Raw genomic sequence first — 16,449 nt, forward strand, 5'->3', positions numbered from 1 at the left:
GTGATGGTCACCTTAAAACAAGACCCCTGCTGACTGACTGACTGTCAGAAGCAAAATCTAGTAGCTGATTGCAAAGCATAGCAACGTTATTTGTGCCCCTTAGTACCTGGCTGCCATGCTGACTTCTGTCAGGACATGGCACCTGAAAATTGGAGGTGGTAAAACCCAAGTAGCCGGTAAGAGGCACAGAGCTGCCTCAAGCTGAGACCCAAGGAATGACAAAATGCTCGGTGGCCCTGAATCAGCGCTTGGTACCTTTTAGAAGCAGGCTCTGAGCAGTGCCCTGGGTCCGTTAAGGCCTCCTTTTTCAATTAAAAGAGCACTGTACTGCGAGTGTGAAAAGCTGGCAGTGGTGGGGCTGCCACTGGTGCAGCTGCTGCTCCTTGTTCCTCCTCCACTCAGTCACACCCCCAAGGCAGCTTGCTTCTGCTTGGGAGGGCTGTCTTACCCACTGCTACAGAAAGGGGAAAAAGTAATAAATAAGTGGGTGGGGGAGAGAAAACCAAAGCCTTCTTGTTGCACTGGGAGTTGTCTTTGGCAGTGTATTTGTAGCCCTTTTACAACCCACCAAAGTAAATAGGCTCCCAGCAGTTGCAACATCGTTCTGGGCAGCCCACCTCTGCCATGCAGCTGGAAACCAGCAGCGCTGACGCTGGGGATGCGTGGCGAGAACGGTGAGCACAGAGCTGCAGCTCATGGCGTGAAGAAAAGCCTGTGTGCCGTGGCTCTTGGGGTAGGCAGCAGCAAGCTAACCGAGAGCGCTTTGCAGAGCCAGGTTAGAGACAGCTCGCCACCCATCTTCTAAAAACCATTATCCTACTTCTCAGGGTGAAGTCAGTGCCAGACATTGCGCTACTCTGTGTGGTGGGCCTCTTGTTTCTTACAGCATTTCTTTATGCTGGAATTGCCCTTTGCTTTTCACAAGGGGACGGCGAACCCGAAACCAATGAGAACATAAACCAATATTGTTTATGTCCTTAAATGGTGAAAGAGAGAGGATCTTGTATTGCAGCTTCAGGCATGCTGAGAGCATGGAAACCCCCAAAATCCCACTGTTCAGGTAAAGAGGCTCTATATATAAATGCACCAGAGTACCGCAGTCAGGGGTGGTAAATAACAAATAAAAAAATAACATCCATGACCCTTAGGAAATACACAAACTTAAGCAACATTTCGGTTATAACATCTTCCTTGGCCCATCTTCCCTTAAGCCAGCCTCTTTTCAGGCTATGTGTCTGAGGGCCCCTAGCCCCAAAAACTCTGAATGCAAGTGAATATGTGCAAGCTACACCAAGTTTCAGGGTCCTTAGAAGGACCATGAAAGTTCCCTTTTGGGATGCAAAAAGGCCCATTTGCCAAGTCCATTAGCAGGAATGGATTAGTGCATATAGGAGTCAGGATGCCTCTTTGGGGAAAGGCAGCTTTTAAATACATGGCTACCAAGCTATGCTTCCCAGCTGTTAATTTGTATATTAAAGAACATCATAGACATGACAGGGATTCCATCAGCCTTTTTAATTTCTGCCTGGGGACTTGCTATGTACTATTGATACACATAGCACTCCTCAAGCAGATGGAAAAGACTGGAAGGAATGCTGTTCCCCTATTTTAAATTCCTTCCTTTCAGCCTTTTGCAACCAGTTTGTCTGGCACATGCCACAGGAGATGGGGCATTAGGGATCTTCCCTTCCAGCTCCCATGTGCTGTGTTTGATCCATTGAGTGTTCGGGGTTGGGCTGCCACTCAAGAAGCAAAGATCCCTGTGTTTCACATGTCTGTCCCAGCTCAGCAGCCGTCCTACTGGAGCTGGAGGGGGGTATATAATAGTTTATCACCATCTGTGGATAAAGGAAGGAAACAGAGAAGGGATGCATATTACAAAAGTGACTGGGGATTGTGTGTTTTTTGTTTGTTGTTGGTTTTTTTTTCACAAAAAAAAGCCGAGAACCCAATGACTTTGTTGCACCCACCTAGCAGATGCTTCCTAGGTTCATGCAAAAGGGCACTTGGAAGTCAGCACAGTGCTGGAACAGAGAGGAGCCTTTTATGTCTAGAGAACAGAAGTCACGCCAAACATGTTTGGGCTTTTTTTTTTCTCTCAGAAGTGTTGTCTCCTCTGCATAAAATACTTTTTTTAAAATATCAGCTGGAGAGTCCTTCTTTTTTCTTTTTTTAACAAAATTTTAATGAAGCTGCTGCTACTGAGAGCTCTGTCAAAAACTTCCAATTATTCCCACAATACCCCTTGATGTTTGTGGGGAAATGGTTCATTGCAGTATTAACGTACCTCCTGATACTAAAGAAGACCCCTCTAGCAGAACAAGGATTAAAACTGAGAATCTCTTGGAGTCCAGTGCTACAATATGGAAAAAAAAAAAAAAAAGCTCTGAAGATTATGGGAAGGTCATCAAGATGTTTAAAAAAATTCCTCTGCGGGGAAGTGAAAGCAGCTGGATTAGCGAAATACCTTCATTCCCAATGCTGAGTTTATCCAGAAGTCGAAATGAGTTGTCCTCCTCACAAAAAAGAATGAAACCTGGATAAAGAAAGAAGGACTGCTTCTTGCTCTCCATAAATGCCTAGAGGTCCCATCAATGCAGTTGTAGTCTGTAGGCTACTGTACACCATATTGCTGAGATTTTAGAGAGCTGTTTTCAGCCAGTTTTGTGTTAAAAAAACAACCAAACAAGCAAACCAACCCAGACAGAAGCTCAGAGAACCTGGTAATTCATCTGGGAGTTCATGGACTCTGTCACTGCTCCAGCACTGCCATCACTAGTCGCAGTGGCTGCCATCCTGACACCCCTCAGTCTTCCCTGGAAGGAGTAAATTATCTGAGGAGGAGTAAAATTTCTCACATGGGAGAACAGGAGAAACACTCCCCTGGAAAAATAAAAGCCCGAGAGAATAAGACTCACCTTACAGAGTTAGATGAAATACCTATGCCTAGAAAAGTATGTGACAGAGATCCCATAAAAATGTGCAGCCAAGCAGCTGTTAACTTGCTTTATCTATGAATGTCAAGTTTAATTCATATATTTCACATAGCTAAAGGCTTACATACACTGTAATCTACATATAAATTCTAGGACAAATAGCAATTTATACCTAAACTCTGCCCTACATTTCTGAAGGTGTTAGGTGGGAATATGTAGCAGAGTAACATTTCTCCCCTTGAAAGAGAACCCATAGTCAATATATGGTTGTGCTGCTGGCACAAGTTACACTGATTGTCAGTTTGATAGAAATCTGTAAGAAAACCCCTCTGTGCAGTGCCCCTTCAATCTCATTTAACTGTGATGAACAGGCCTGTAGCCTTAACTTCTTTCACCAGCCTAAAAGGTTATTGTATTTTTTGTGGGGACACTGTGAAGTGGGGTAAGAAGATAGAAATTAAAGTCAAGAAGAGCAATGTGGTCAGAGATACCCATCCAGTTAATCCCATCACCTCTTTAATAATTTTGTGCATGAAGAACAGGGTAGGTTTTTGGCATATTTAAGTTCTTCACACCAGTTAATGACAGAGTCCAGGTAAGGTCCACCTGCCTGAGTCATTACACGTCAAAATTGCCACATGACAGAGAGCTAAGAAAATATACCAGAAGAAGTCAAAAAAGGAAAATGCCCAGCATGGTGTGAATTAGACTTCCCTCATGAGGGACCAGTCATGTGTCTGCACTGCCTCACCACTGGTCACAAAACATAGTCCCTGGGTTTTAGGGGCTGCGTTCTACCTGACTGTAAGTCAAGAGCTGGGAATGGGCTGCACTGATCTGGTTTGTAGTGTTTTGGGTGAGGGGTGTAAGTGTCAAATAGTCCAATTCAGATAGACTCTTCCCAAACTTTCAGAAGATTATGTATATGAGCTGTTTGAGTTTCATGATTAACACGCTTGGATTGGCAATCTCATAGAGAAAAAAGATTGGTTTTCCTTGTTGCTTTACTTGTCTGTAGCTTTCTGCCTACAAAACCTGATTCATCACTCACTGAAGCTGATGGGAACGGTCTGTCCACATGCTGGCTGGAAAATAGGCTGTCTCATTCATTTCTGTGGCTTACGCTTCTATAGAAAATGTTAGAAGGTTATATATGTGTGACCTGCTAAAGTGGCCATCATTTCAATGGGACTGGCTGGCTACATCTCTATTAGCAAATTAAATGCTCTGAAGACCACACTTTGGCAAAGAAGCCAGTTAGCACAGAAGAGTCTGCACCCACACCATTGGTCTTAGTCTCCCAAGCAGAGTAGTCATATACAGACTCTTGTGGAGATGGTGCCTGACCTGCGCTAACTCGTAGCCTGAGGATACGGAGTATGAAGAGTACTAGTTACCCTAGGCCAAAATTTTCCCAGAGACTGCTGAGATAATTTAAAAGCATACCTGATTACGTTGCAATGCCCAGGAATGTCTTATGATGTTAAATAGTATAGATATAACCTCTGTCTGCTTAAGTTGATACCCAAGATAAATATTGAATACAAGCTTAAATGATAACCTTTTTTACTTTATACTGATGGAAAAATCTTACTAGATGTTTCATCTTAGCCTTTTTGAAGTAAAGTCCTATCCTGAAAGAAAGCTCAGCCCTCATGTTAACCAGAGGCTCCTCGTTTACTGTATTTCTCTGTAAACCAGCTTGCTTAGTTTTTAAAAAAAGGAAGGTGCCTGTGCTTTTTGGCATTTTAAAATTCTGTTTAACCTGGAACATGATACAGGACAGAAAACTGCAAATTTGTCTGTGCTGAATAGAAACAGAAATAGTGTGGCTGACAAATTCAATCACTTAATTCATGCAGGGTGTTGCAAGAAAGGACTGGTGATGATAAAGGTGTCTACACTTCGGCTGAGGGTGTAGGAGCCACAAAGGCATCTGAAACAAATACTGGAGAAAAACGCCCCAACAGACTGTAAAGAGCACCCACAATTTGATAAGAGTAAATTCTATGAATATCTTGAGAGTTATTCTGTTGATACTCATTTAAATAGCAAAGCTGAAGTCGATCAGACTTTTTGGGTAGGATAAAATTTTGTTTGACACAGCCAATGACTGTAACCAGACGTGATATATTGTTCTGCATCACCTCTGGTTCAGTGATATGTAGGGGCATTGTTGAAACAGCAGATTATTAGAGAAGTTAAAAGCACTATAAAAGACAGTAGGATAATACCAGATTTGTGATCCGCAGCTACATGACAGAATGAGTACAATTCTGAAAGCTTCAACATCAACCAGAATAGAAACGCAGCTTTCAGTATTTTGGTAATGGTGTTACTAACTAACTATCTCTGCCCCATGCCAAAGTACTTAATGTCCTATAATAACATAAATTAAAATACAATAATGTACTTAATAATGTGGCCCATAATGGAAAAAAAAATATTAATGTGGATTATCTCTTCATACCCAAGAGAAAAATTCCAATGAAAGATGTTATAATGAACGTAATGCTAAACATCCTTAATGTACTATGAGTTAGAAATATCACAGGAAAGAAAAGAGTGTGGATAAAGTCAAAGCCATGTCAAGAATGTTCATCAGCTGCTTTGCTTTTTGTTTTGAAATAATAAATCTTCAAAGACACCATTAACAAAAGCCAGTCACTGGCTGAGGTCGGTTTGAGCTGCACTTCTGAGCAAAGATCCCATCAAGTTCAGTCTTGCCAAAGGCAGTTCATCTTGGCAGGTTCTTCCAGGACCTGCCCCTCCCGGTGGCTACTCTCGCATCAATCTGTACTGGCACAGCAGTGACAACAGTAGCCATTCTGAGTAGTCCAGGGACCCTGATGCAGTGTTGGCACTCCAGGATGAAGCTGATTACTGCTGGCTTCATGTGACTGCTCTGGTTTTTCTGTAATCCCAGCTCTTCAGAGACCAAGGTCTTTTTGCCTAGCCTTGGGCACAAAGCTTGACTTTCTCCTGGAGACATGTCTTCATAGGGGGGATATAAGAGGTGCCGGACACATTTGGGATCCAGCAGCCTAATGCCCTGTTTGACAAGCTAAGGCTTTCTGCATATGTTAACCCTGCCCAGAGCTGTGCTGTTGGCTAGGGATACATGGTGAATCTTTGAGTTCTGTATTTGGAAATGCCCTGGTCTGCACATCTGCACTATACAACACCAGAGTACTCTTGTGTGGACATTTGTTAGCCTCCTCATGGTCTATAGATATCTTAATCATTAGTCCCTTATCTGTTAAGACATGTGCAAGCTGCCCATTTATTTGTTAGGCATCATTCAGTTCCTGCGTATTTACTTTTGCTATGGGCCTTTCCTGAGCATTTTTGAAAATCCAGCTGCAAATATATGGTGTTGCACAGGACTACTCAATTCAGTTTTTAGCAGGGTCCACTTACACCCAGCAGGACCAGGCTCCCATCACGGGGAGCCATGACAGTGCCTGTCAGCTACCACCAGCAATCAGCCACGTGAAGGAGGCTCAGGCCAGTGACAGCAAAAAGAGATGCAGGCTTTCCCATGGGAAGGCAGGAGAGAATGTTGCGCATCTGAGATCCTGGCAAGGTCCATTCTTCACTATCTACCTCCAGGACACTTGAATTGGACTCTGTACAACATCCTAGTTTCTACTAAAAGATAACAAGGATGAGGTGTCTAAATCACATCCAGAGCCTTCTTGAAATTCTGTCTGGAAAAGGACAACATGCTTAAAACTACGCTTACGGTGAACTCAATTATAATAAGACTTTATTTTATAGTTTTTGAGAGCTGAATTTAGGTTTATATTCAAGAACCCATCTCTAAATTATAGTGAAATACAGCAAAAGGTTAAATAATTTTCCTCAGCCTGCTTATTTGCCAGCATAAGGTCTTATTTGTATCTTACTGATTCCAAGACAAAGAAGTATCAGAATTCATGAGCAATAACAGACAGATAAGTATTTAATCCAGAAAGCAATATGCAAATACACAAAAAAGAAGTGCGTTCTTCTCAAAATTAAGGTTTTTTGAAAAGGCACTCAACACATTGAAAAATGGCAGTGCAGAATGAACCACACAGTATGCTAAGCAAAAAGACATATAGCAAAGAAAGTAAAGAAAATGGATTATAATTGCAGTTCAATCACTTACTAGCTATATGTTACCTCTCTTAAAACATGCTACTACACTATTGTTACTTTGTTTTCTGTACTTGTCTCTGTTGAGCTTCCCAGGGATGTGATTTGACCATTTATACCCTTTGACATCCTTGGCTGATATTTTGGGGTTTTTTGTTTATTAACCATAACGCAAGATTTGTATATACAAATAAGTGGATAGGCTTTAACATATTTTAAAGTAAAAAGTTCTAGTGAGAGATGCATTTAACAAAGTGATGGGGATTCTCAAATTCAAAGGTGCAAACTAAGAAGGAGAACTCAGAGTAGTAGGAGAATAAAAATTGCACAAAAAATACAGTGACAAGGAAAATCCATAACTGCTTTTGTGCCATTCCAGAAGCAGCAGAATCCCTGATCATTCTGGCTCAGCTCAGAAACCTCTAAATTAGTTGCACATCGGGATTTGCTTGATTTAAATAATTTAGCTTAAGTATGTTTTCTAAATGTACGGTAAAAATAACCTCCCCTCCCAATCGAACAACTAAGAACATTATACATCAATCTGAACCACTGCCTTTGATATTATTAACACTCATCCCCAGGAGCCCCAGCTTTGGTGAAATAATAAAGTAGGTAGGATTTAAGTCATACCAAGCAGACATTGTAATTGGAGAGTTATTGAACTTAAAAATGAAATTTTTTTACACTGGAGAAATGGTAGGAAGGAAAGTGGTGGAAACGAGAACAGAGAACTCTTTGCTGGGAGAAAGGAACACAAAGGGTTAGAAAGGAATGAAGTTTGAAATGGTTGGGCTTTGGGTCACATCTCTGGAGCTGCGGAGTCCTCTCCACATGGGGAAACCTTGGCTCCCTCTCTGCTGAGCACCATGCCGGAGCCAGTCAGCACCTCGCCCGATCAAACCCCTTTAGGGGGCTTTCAGGTATCAAACTGACAATAGGATTTAAGCTTAAGAGAAGTTATGAATGGTCCCAGAACATGAGACAGAAAAGCTTGTCTGGTCTGGTCATGATCTGAAAAACATGGTGCAGGGGAGGAGGGAGTAGATAAAATGAGAGCAAACAGGTTACTGAAGTACCTATGGCCGCGTTTGTACTGTAACTGGAGGCATAACTAACTCAGACAAGATAATTGCCAGCACTCTCTGCTCTCCCCCTCCCCTGGCTGCTTCCATGTCAGATGATTTGGGAATTCAGAAATCTCAGCAGCTAATCCATACCACCAGATTTCTGTCACCCCTGCAGTTTTTTTTTTTAATGAATATTGAATGTATACTAACCCTGAGATGATGATGGTGCAGAATATTTTCAGGTTCTTGAAGGTCACAATAAATTTTGGGAAGCATTGTCAGCTTAAAAAGGCTTTGGTGTTCTTTCACCTAAAGCTAGATATAAATGTGCTATGACCTTTATTGGACTTGTATCAATGTTTGTGAATGATGCACAGCTCAGGTGATGAAGAGACGAGCACCAGGGCCTTTTTCTCAGTTTGCTGCTGCATTACAGTTTTTTGGCTGATACCTGTATAGCTGCTGTTGGGCAGAAAGCCTCTATAAACAGGCAGTCAAGTTTTATTAGACTACCTGGCAAATATGTCGTTAATAAATAAGAATGTGCTTTTGCGTGGCACTGAACTATTCTCTTTGGACTTACTGGGGTCTGCAGCAGCTCAGTACTTCCTGGCACGAGACACAAGATGCCTGCTGTTGCTCCTATCAAATACAATTGCATTTTCATTATTGATGTTATTACCAGCTGGACTAAGCTTTAAAACTTGTGGAAGGCTTTTGAACCTCTTTTGATCTATGCATGATGTAACAGCAAGGCTCTCCAATGCTATTAAGTGCATATTGTAGGAACGAGATTGTAGTAGCTGATACAGACTGCAGCAGTGCAGCCAAATGAGCCCCATTCCAGAGTGTTTGCTTTCTCAGAGCCCTGGAGAGGGGTAGTTACGGGAAAATCTTGAGTTCATTAAAATCAAAGATGCTCCTGGTGTGCATGAGTGCTGAGAAAGGTGACGGCGAGTGTTCCCTGGGCAGAGAACAATGTGTGTGTGTAAGTGCATGTGCCTATGTGATAATATACCCATTGTGATTTTTAAGAAAATTTAATGAATTCTAATGGCCTGACTTAATGCTTTCTGAATGCTGCACAGCAGCAAGATGTGGTTGTTTGTTAGTAGATAAAATATTTTGCTGATGGCTGAAGCGGGAGTTTTTAGGAGACTTATTTATATAATAATAAAAAATGTGTTATCGAGTCAAATGTGCTGATACTACTTCTGTAAGCTAGCCTGTCTGCTCGGTCTGATAGTCTGACCACACATACATGAATGATGCCACCCATAAGAAAAAAAGAGTGTCAGCATCCCCTCCTTGTAATGACAAATGCTATTTACTCTAGACGGAGAGTTTTTTGGAGAAGGAAAGGAATAATGTCAGGTTTACTCAAAGCAGGAGGGGAGAGGGAGTCCCTCTCTCCTGGAATCAGTCTCACAGCCCCACACCAGCTCCAGGGCCCTCTCAGTCAGACCCACCTGGGGCTGTTCATTTCATAGCCCTCTGGTTCAGGTAAATTAAGCAATCAGAAAAACATCTGATTTCTACCCTTAAAATTGTGTTTCATGTTGCTTTTTCTTCAAACATTTGTTTGAAAAGCCTCATCAAAAAAATAGCTGACTTTGTGGTCTGCTTTGCTTTACCATTACACCTCCCTGGAACTGAAGACAGCCTGAAACATGTTAAAATGAAGAGAGCCAGCAGGCTTTGTCTCCCTGTGTCCCGGTACCCAGGGCTTGCGGACCCCCCTCGGGCATTTAGGGGAAGTGTTCGGAGATGCCAGGACTAGAAAATTTCCAAATTTACTGCAAAGGGCCAGAGAAAGAGGTGCATGGAAGATGTTCCCTGCAGCAGACAAGCAGCCAGTGAGCATCCGTCCTCCCGAGGGACAGCGAGTAGCAGAGGCGGCACTGCTTCGGGCAAACCCCAAGTCTCACGCTGGGGCTTTGTGGGCTTCAGGTGCTGCTGTGTCGTACAGCACAGCTTCCAGGTAAGAGAGTGCCGTGCTCGTTATTTCCAGCATCTTGCCCGGAGAGAAACACGTATCAATAGTAATAACACAAGCAAACAAAGCCAACCTGATTTTACCAAACATACCTAGAAATAATGACACTAATCAACTTAGCACTTGAGGAGGAAAAATGTTTTTCTGTTTTAGCTAATGCAAGACACTTCGTAGCATGTTTGATGTGGTCTCCAGGCAGCTAATAAAAGTAAATACAGAAGTGTCTTTTTAAGAAATGCATCTTTGCTAGTAAAATGTAGGTACTTAAGGTCGAACAGCTCAGACTCAGGCATCATCATTTTATAGTGCTGCATGTAATCTTTCAAGCCCTTGCCTCTAGACAGGTGGCTTCTAGCTGATTGCAGCCACAGAGGTAAGGAAGACACTAGACAACTTTATGCCTTCTTCAGTCACTCTCTGAACACTGCAGCCACTTGCCCGTACCTTGCAAAACATCAAACATCTTCCCTCTATTATCTGACAGCAAGATGAATCCTACCTGCTGATGTGATGGCTGCTTTCTGGCCAAGAACACACTCATTTACTGAGCACGTCATGTTCAAAACTGACTGAGCTCCAAAATAAATCTTTTGTCTTTTTGCATCTCCTATGTTGGAGTTTGGGAAAAATAAACAAAATCTCATGCTGAAGTAAAATAACATGATCAAATTAGCATATAACAACCAGGAAGAAACTAAAATAGCAACACGGTCCTGTCTCATTCTGGAGCTGGAGGACAGCCAGTTTGCTGTCTCCTTTTCCCTGGTGCATGCTTACTGCAAATAAAAACCTGTTATCCAAGGGTACCTTGGAAATCCACCTGTTACAGGTTCCCAAGTCATAGATGTGAGTGGAGTTAGTTACATGGAAAGGCTGACCTTACATATAAGCTACAGCCCAAATGTATTCTGGGTATGGCTTTGCCACCAGTCAGAATGCATTTAACTAATCATGCTTGAAAGCCAGCCCTATTTTCATCATGAGTTTCGTTTATTATTCTTATTATTATAAATAAGAATTATTATTATTACTACTTACAGACAAAGGTATGTTCTTTGTTGTATAAAACATAAAAGTGCAAAGTTCAAGAGGACTCAAATCTGCTGAACTCTTGAAAATTTTGGACATGGAGATTCTTAGTGCATGCAGCAGTCACCAAGGTATCTTAGTGGGGCCACTCTTCACAGCAATCTCCTTTTCCTGGAGGGCAGAGGTGGTTCCCCCATCCCTCCTTGGGGGTCTGCTTTGCTGAGCACCCATTGCGGAAGCTGGACCAGAATTCAGGCACTTCCTGACCCTAATGAACTCTATCACCTGCACTGCCAGAAAGAGAAAAAAGCAAAACAATGGAAAAACAACCCTGCCCAAACCCCTAACTCTATTTCAAATGAGTATTAACAGAACTAATTAGCTGTTTCTGATTTGCTGAATTCAATCCAATAAATGTGGCCAGTTGGTTAATATCTTTGTTCCAGCATCAGACAAGCATCCATCATCCAAACTAAGTGCTATTAGACAGCTCATTATACCTGAGCGATGACTATTGATTAGCAAAACCCTAGGCCAGAGTTTACAAAACTATGAAATTTATCACCTGGTTTTCAGAGGCACCAGATATTCAGTGCTGTTTGCCTCAGGGGAGTCTGTCAGCGGCTTAGCACTTCTGAGATTCAGGCCATTTACTTAGCTGGGTAACTGTGGATTTTTAAACTTATACTTCCTTTTCAAATTGCAGGTGTTTATATGCTTCCTAAATTCATGCCATTTCATGAAAATAAGAGATTGAAGTCGTAAGGTAAGCTAATGCACTTTAGAAACCTGTGCTCAACACATTTTTCTTCTGGCTGTGCTAGTCCTGGTCCCCCTGCAGCCCCCTCTACAAGGCCCATCTGCCAAAATGGGGCAGAAGACGACATTGCACTGACAGAGGTGGCTGGACCTGCTGGTGCCTGCTCTCCTTCCCTTGCCCCTTGGTGAATGCGTTTTAGGGAGCGCTGTGGGTCCAGCTGATGCCCTCCCTCCCTAGCAATGCCGGCTGGCTGCAGCACACCCCTGCGGACCGCTGTACAGAGCAGGGGGTGGTCACCTTGCCTCCAGCCCAGACCTGGGGCTCCATACATCACAGCTGGGTGCTGCAGCAGCCAGAAGCATGGCGCACAGGTCAAGTCATGACCTGTTTCCTCCCATAAATTGCATAAAATGCTTCCTCTCGCCAAAAGGAAAGCGTGCAAATGGTGTGTTTTCTTCACTGAAGAATAGAAAAGTGGGTTGTACCTGAATAACTAATTATTTTTACTAATAAAATCTGACAAAGAGTATGACTGTCTCTCTTGAGCAAATATTATTTACCATTGACACAGGAAGAAAAATTGTGCTAACTCGAGTGGTACCAGCACTCATTTAGATCATCCGGTTAGGACGGCAATATTGCAGCAGCGTTGCTGGCCATGGTTTCGTCTTCTGGTTGCAAATTGCTCTGCTTTCAGAAAGCGCTGCCAGAACTGACGCTGTCAAAACCAACTCTGTGTTACAGGGTTTTTCCCCTTTTCTGTGACCTTGGTGGTAATTAAGTGCCTCATTCTCACAGGGAAAAATGTGAAGCATGAATTGGCCCTGCTGGCCTGGCTGCTGATTTATGGGTCAAGTGTCTACCTCTTACAAGACAAAAATTTTAAGTCTCTGATTAAGAAGCCCTGCTGATTTAAGGATCTCACAAGAAATGTGTGCATAATAAATTATCTACAGATGATAATTCAGATTGTTCCTTGATGATTCATATCACCTTCCTTTATTAAATTACCATTTTAGAAGTCTAAGAAGGGCAATGCAAACTGACAGGTGGTGACATTACAACGTATATAACAGGTCAGCTGAGCAGCACGCTGTGAGTCTGGGGAAGTGGTTTTGGCCCCAGTCAGAGATGCCAGCAAGCAAAAGCTAAAGGAGATACAAGAGGCAGACTGATATCATTATGGGGTAAATGTTTCTCAACATCCAGTATTTCTGCCTCTTGTGTGCCTGAACATGTGTTAATTTTTTCCCTCACTTGAGTGAAAGTTTCCAGCAAACTGCCTGTAGTAAAGCCCTGCTCCAGTATTATCTGACATATTAGTATTAGTATTAGTATTAGTATTAGGTATTAATATTAGTATTTGTTGCAATATTATTTGCCGGTAACAAAATGACACTGTCCTCGCTTAGGAAACACTAAGGGCTACCAGGCATCACCAAAATCTATATGTACGTGGGTAACATTACAAAGACGTGAAAAGGTGTGGCAGAGTGAACGTTTTTCCTTCCTGGGTTTAGCTTCTATTAGCAGGGGCTTATTGGATCTTAAACCAGTATGCCTGGGAACCTGGAAATACCTGATGTGCCCTGGGCCCTCTAGAAGGGCTGTGTAGCAAATAGTGCGGCAGACAGCATGTGTCTCTTATGGTCTGATCGTATGAGGAAACATAGTGAGCCTGAGTAGTTCGTGGGAACTGGGAAATGCAAATGCACCATTTCTGACATTGCTTTAGTGTCATGTCACATTTTTATTCCAAGCAAATGCATGATAGCAATCTCTGTCTCCACATTCTGACATATATCAGGAAACTATTAGAAAATGCAGTTAGGCACAGTTAGTCTTTACCACGACATGTCCCAGTAAGAAGGCTCTCTTTATTTCTGTACGTGTTTCATCAGCTGACGTGAGCAAGGTCTCAGGAGGAGCCCTGTACCTTCAGCCTTCTCCAGCAGTGCCATTTTCTCATGGCTGGATGTTAACCAGAGAGCACAGATCAGGTGGCAGGGGGTGCCCTGGACCACAGCGCTTGTGTCATTGCAGACAGTAGAGGTTAAGGATCTGCTCCCAGTAATCGGATGAGCACCATCCCACATGGGGATCACGTAAGCACACAAGAGAAATCAGAAAATGGTGTCTCCATTTTGAAGGTGCTAAATAAGCCGTAAAGGTAAAAGGCACTGTTCCAAATCTGCAGTAGTTTCACAACGAGATTGTGCTGTTCCTGTGAAACATTAGCTCTGCAATTGCTTAAACCCTGGGGTTTTGTATTATCTATCCAATACATATGCTAAAAATGAACAAAACCATATTCTGGACTTCAATAATTTTCACATTCCGTTGCCTATAATGAGCATCTTCCTGGCAATAACTTAGTAAGCCCAGCAAAACAAGGCTTCAGGAGATGCACTTAAAATGTAATTAATATACAGAAAAACAGACCATAACAGCTTGTGCAAGAAAAATTACTTTCTGCAGGAAGATTTCTATATTTTCCACAGGGAAATCCTGGGAGACTTATGTGTGCATGCTTATGCAGTGCATACACAGTAAAATCCAGTGTGTTCTGGACACCCAGAACTTTGCTGAGCTTCCTGAAATGCTACTCAGCACACCGAGTCCAGCCTGATGCTAGGCACACAGGTGTCAATGCACCTTCGCTGCACGGCACACATGCTCTGGCTCGGGGTCTGTCAGGACTTGGGCCGGAGCCGCTGCCCCAGGCGAGCCCTCAGATGGCCTGAAATCCTGGATGACTGCCTCAAGCAACATTTTTAAGGCTGGGATAAAGTTTCTGGTTGGAAAAAAAGGCACCGTTGGGACAGCAGGGGTGGTGTCTGCTAGAGATGCTCGAGGGCATACAGTCCAAAACAGCACAGGCAGCAAAATCAAGCCACAGTTACACCTATCTTCAGAGGATGTTGAAAGGTGTTTGTGAATTGCTTTTTTGTAATTTGTGAATTTTCTGAATTTATGAACCAATTGCTTTACAGCCCATATGAAACTGCTGTTGAACCACAAAATTGTATTAGCACATCTCTGTGCTGGGGCAGGGATAATTTATCTATGAGACTGGCTTGTCCATAGCCAGAAACCTCCTATAACACTAACTTCTTCAGTCACAGCAACGAAATGGCATTTCTCACCATCCAATCTCATTATGTTCCCCTTCACTTGATCCTAATTTTTCTGCTATATTCTCACCTCAGAAAGCTTCTCCAGTAAGCCCTAACCTCTCCTCAAGTATCATTTTCCCTTCAAAAGCCTCTCCAATTTAATTCCAAACTCCACTCCTTCCCTGAGCTGCTTTATCCCTCCTGACCTCTTAACGTCTTTCCAGTCTCCCCCCATTTGCCTTTCCTCTTTTTACTTTATTATCAGGGGCATTTCTGTATACGTGTGTGTACATATGCATGAACATAGTTACCATGATCCTTCTCTAAATCTTTCATTAATTTTCAGGAGCTCTGGATTACTAAGACAAAATACACAGGTGATTTCAACAGCTCCCTGGAAGCACTCGAAGGAGCCAGCTGTGTAAAGTCGTCCAGGTGGCACTTGCCAAAGACAAAAAGACAGTGCTTGTTTCAGACTCTATTGGTGCAGATAAAATGATGGGCAGACATTGTCAACAGGTTTATGACAAAGCCAGGCAAAGGAAAAGAGCTATAACCATTCAAAAATGTCCAAAGGCACCAGAGAAAGCAAGTAAATCCATGGGTTAGAGAAGCAGTGAGTGCAACTCTGGAGAGGGACAGATGCATGGAGGAGTTGTGGTGCAAAGACCCAGGCACAGACGGAGGTCTGTACGTACGGTACAGGCAGAGGCTGTAGGACTGTGGCTCCAGGTAGCCAGCTGGAAAAGAATGAAGTGTGGGAATTGAAACCATTAAGATAGCATTTCCTAAAGGGTTTTTAAAGGATGAATTGCAATGTGGTTCTTTGGTAACTTTTTAAAAAATTGTTATTCTTCCATTAGCCTTCAGTGCAATCTTACTGGTTTCAGACAGTTTTGCCTAGTCACAGGGACTTCTGAGTGAAAAAAGTGGGCAGCCTATAAACCTTAGTATTTAATTTGTGTATTTTTCTGCACTTCTAGGGAGAAATTAACACAAATCAGTCTCATAATTTATTGCACCTCTCTATGAACTGAAACTGTTTTGCAGTTGCTTCTCTAAATTTCTCATGTGGATTCTTAAGCATATAGTTTAGTTCTCTTCTTAATGTCTATCCTAAAAATGTAGTATTCTTATAATGCAACTGTTAGTATTTCTTTAATAGGTCTCTTAGATTGTCTCTCAGCAGGAGTATCTTCTTCTAGTCTATCACACTTTTTCCCTCTCGAAGTCTGTTTGTTGTGAAAATTATTCATTCATAAGTTGAGCTTCTCTCCTTTTTCTAGTGAGATGTAAAGAAGATGAGAGAGAATTACTTTCAAGAGTGAAGCTGGAAGAATGAAAATAAAAGCTAAAAGCTGAAAAATTCATGTTATTTATTAAAAAATTTAAATGCTGGAAT

Source organism: Phalacrocorax aristotelis, chromosome 1 (genome assembly GCF_949628215.1).
Source record: "Phalacrocorax aristotelis chromosome 1, bGulAri2.1, whole genome shotgun sequence".
Classification (NCBI taxonomy): domain Eukaryota; kingdom Metazoa; phylum Chordata; class Aves; order Suliformes; family Phalacrocoracidae; genus Phalacrocorax; species Phalacrocorax aristotelis.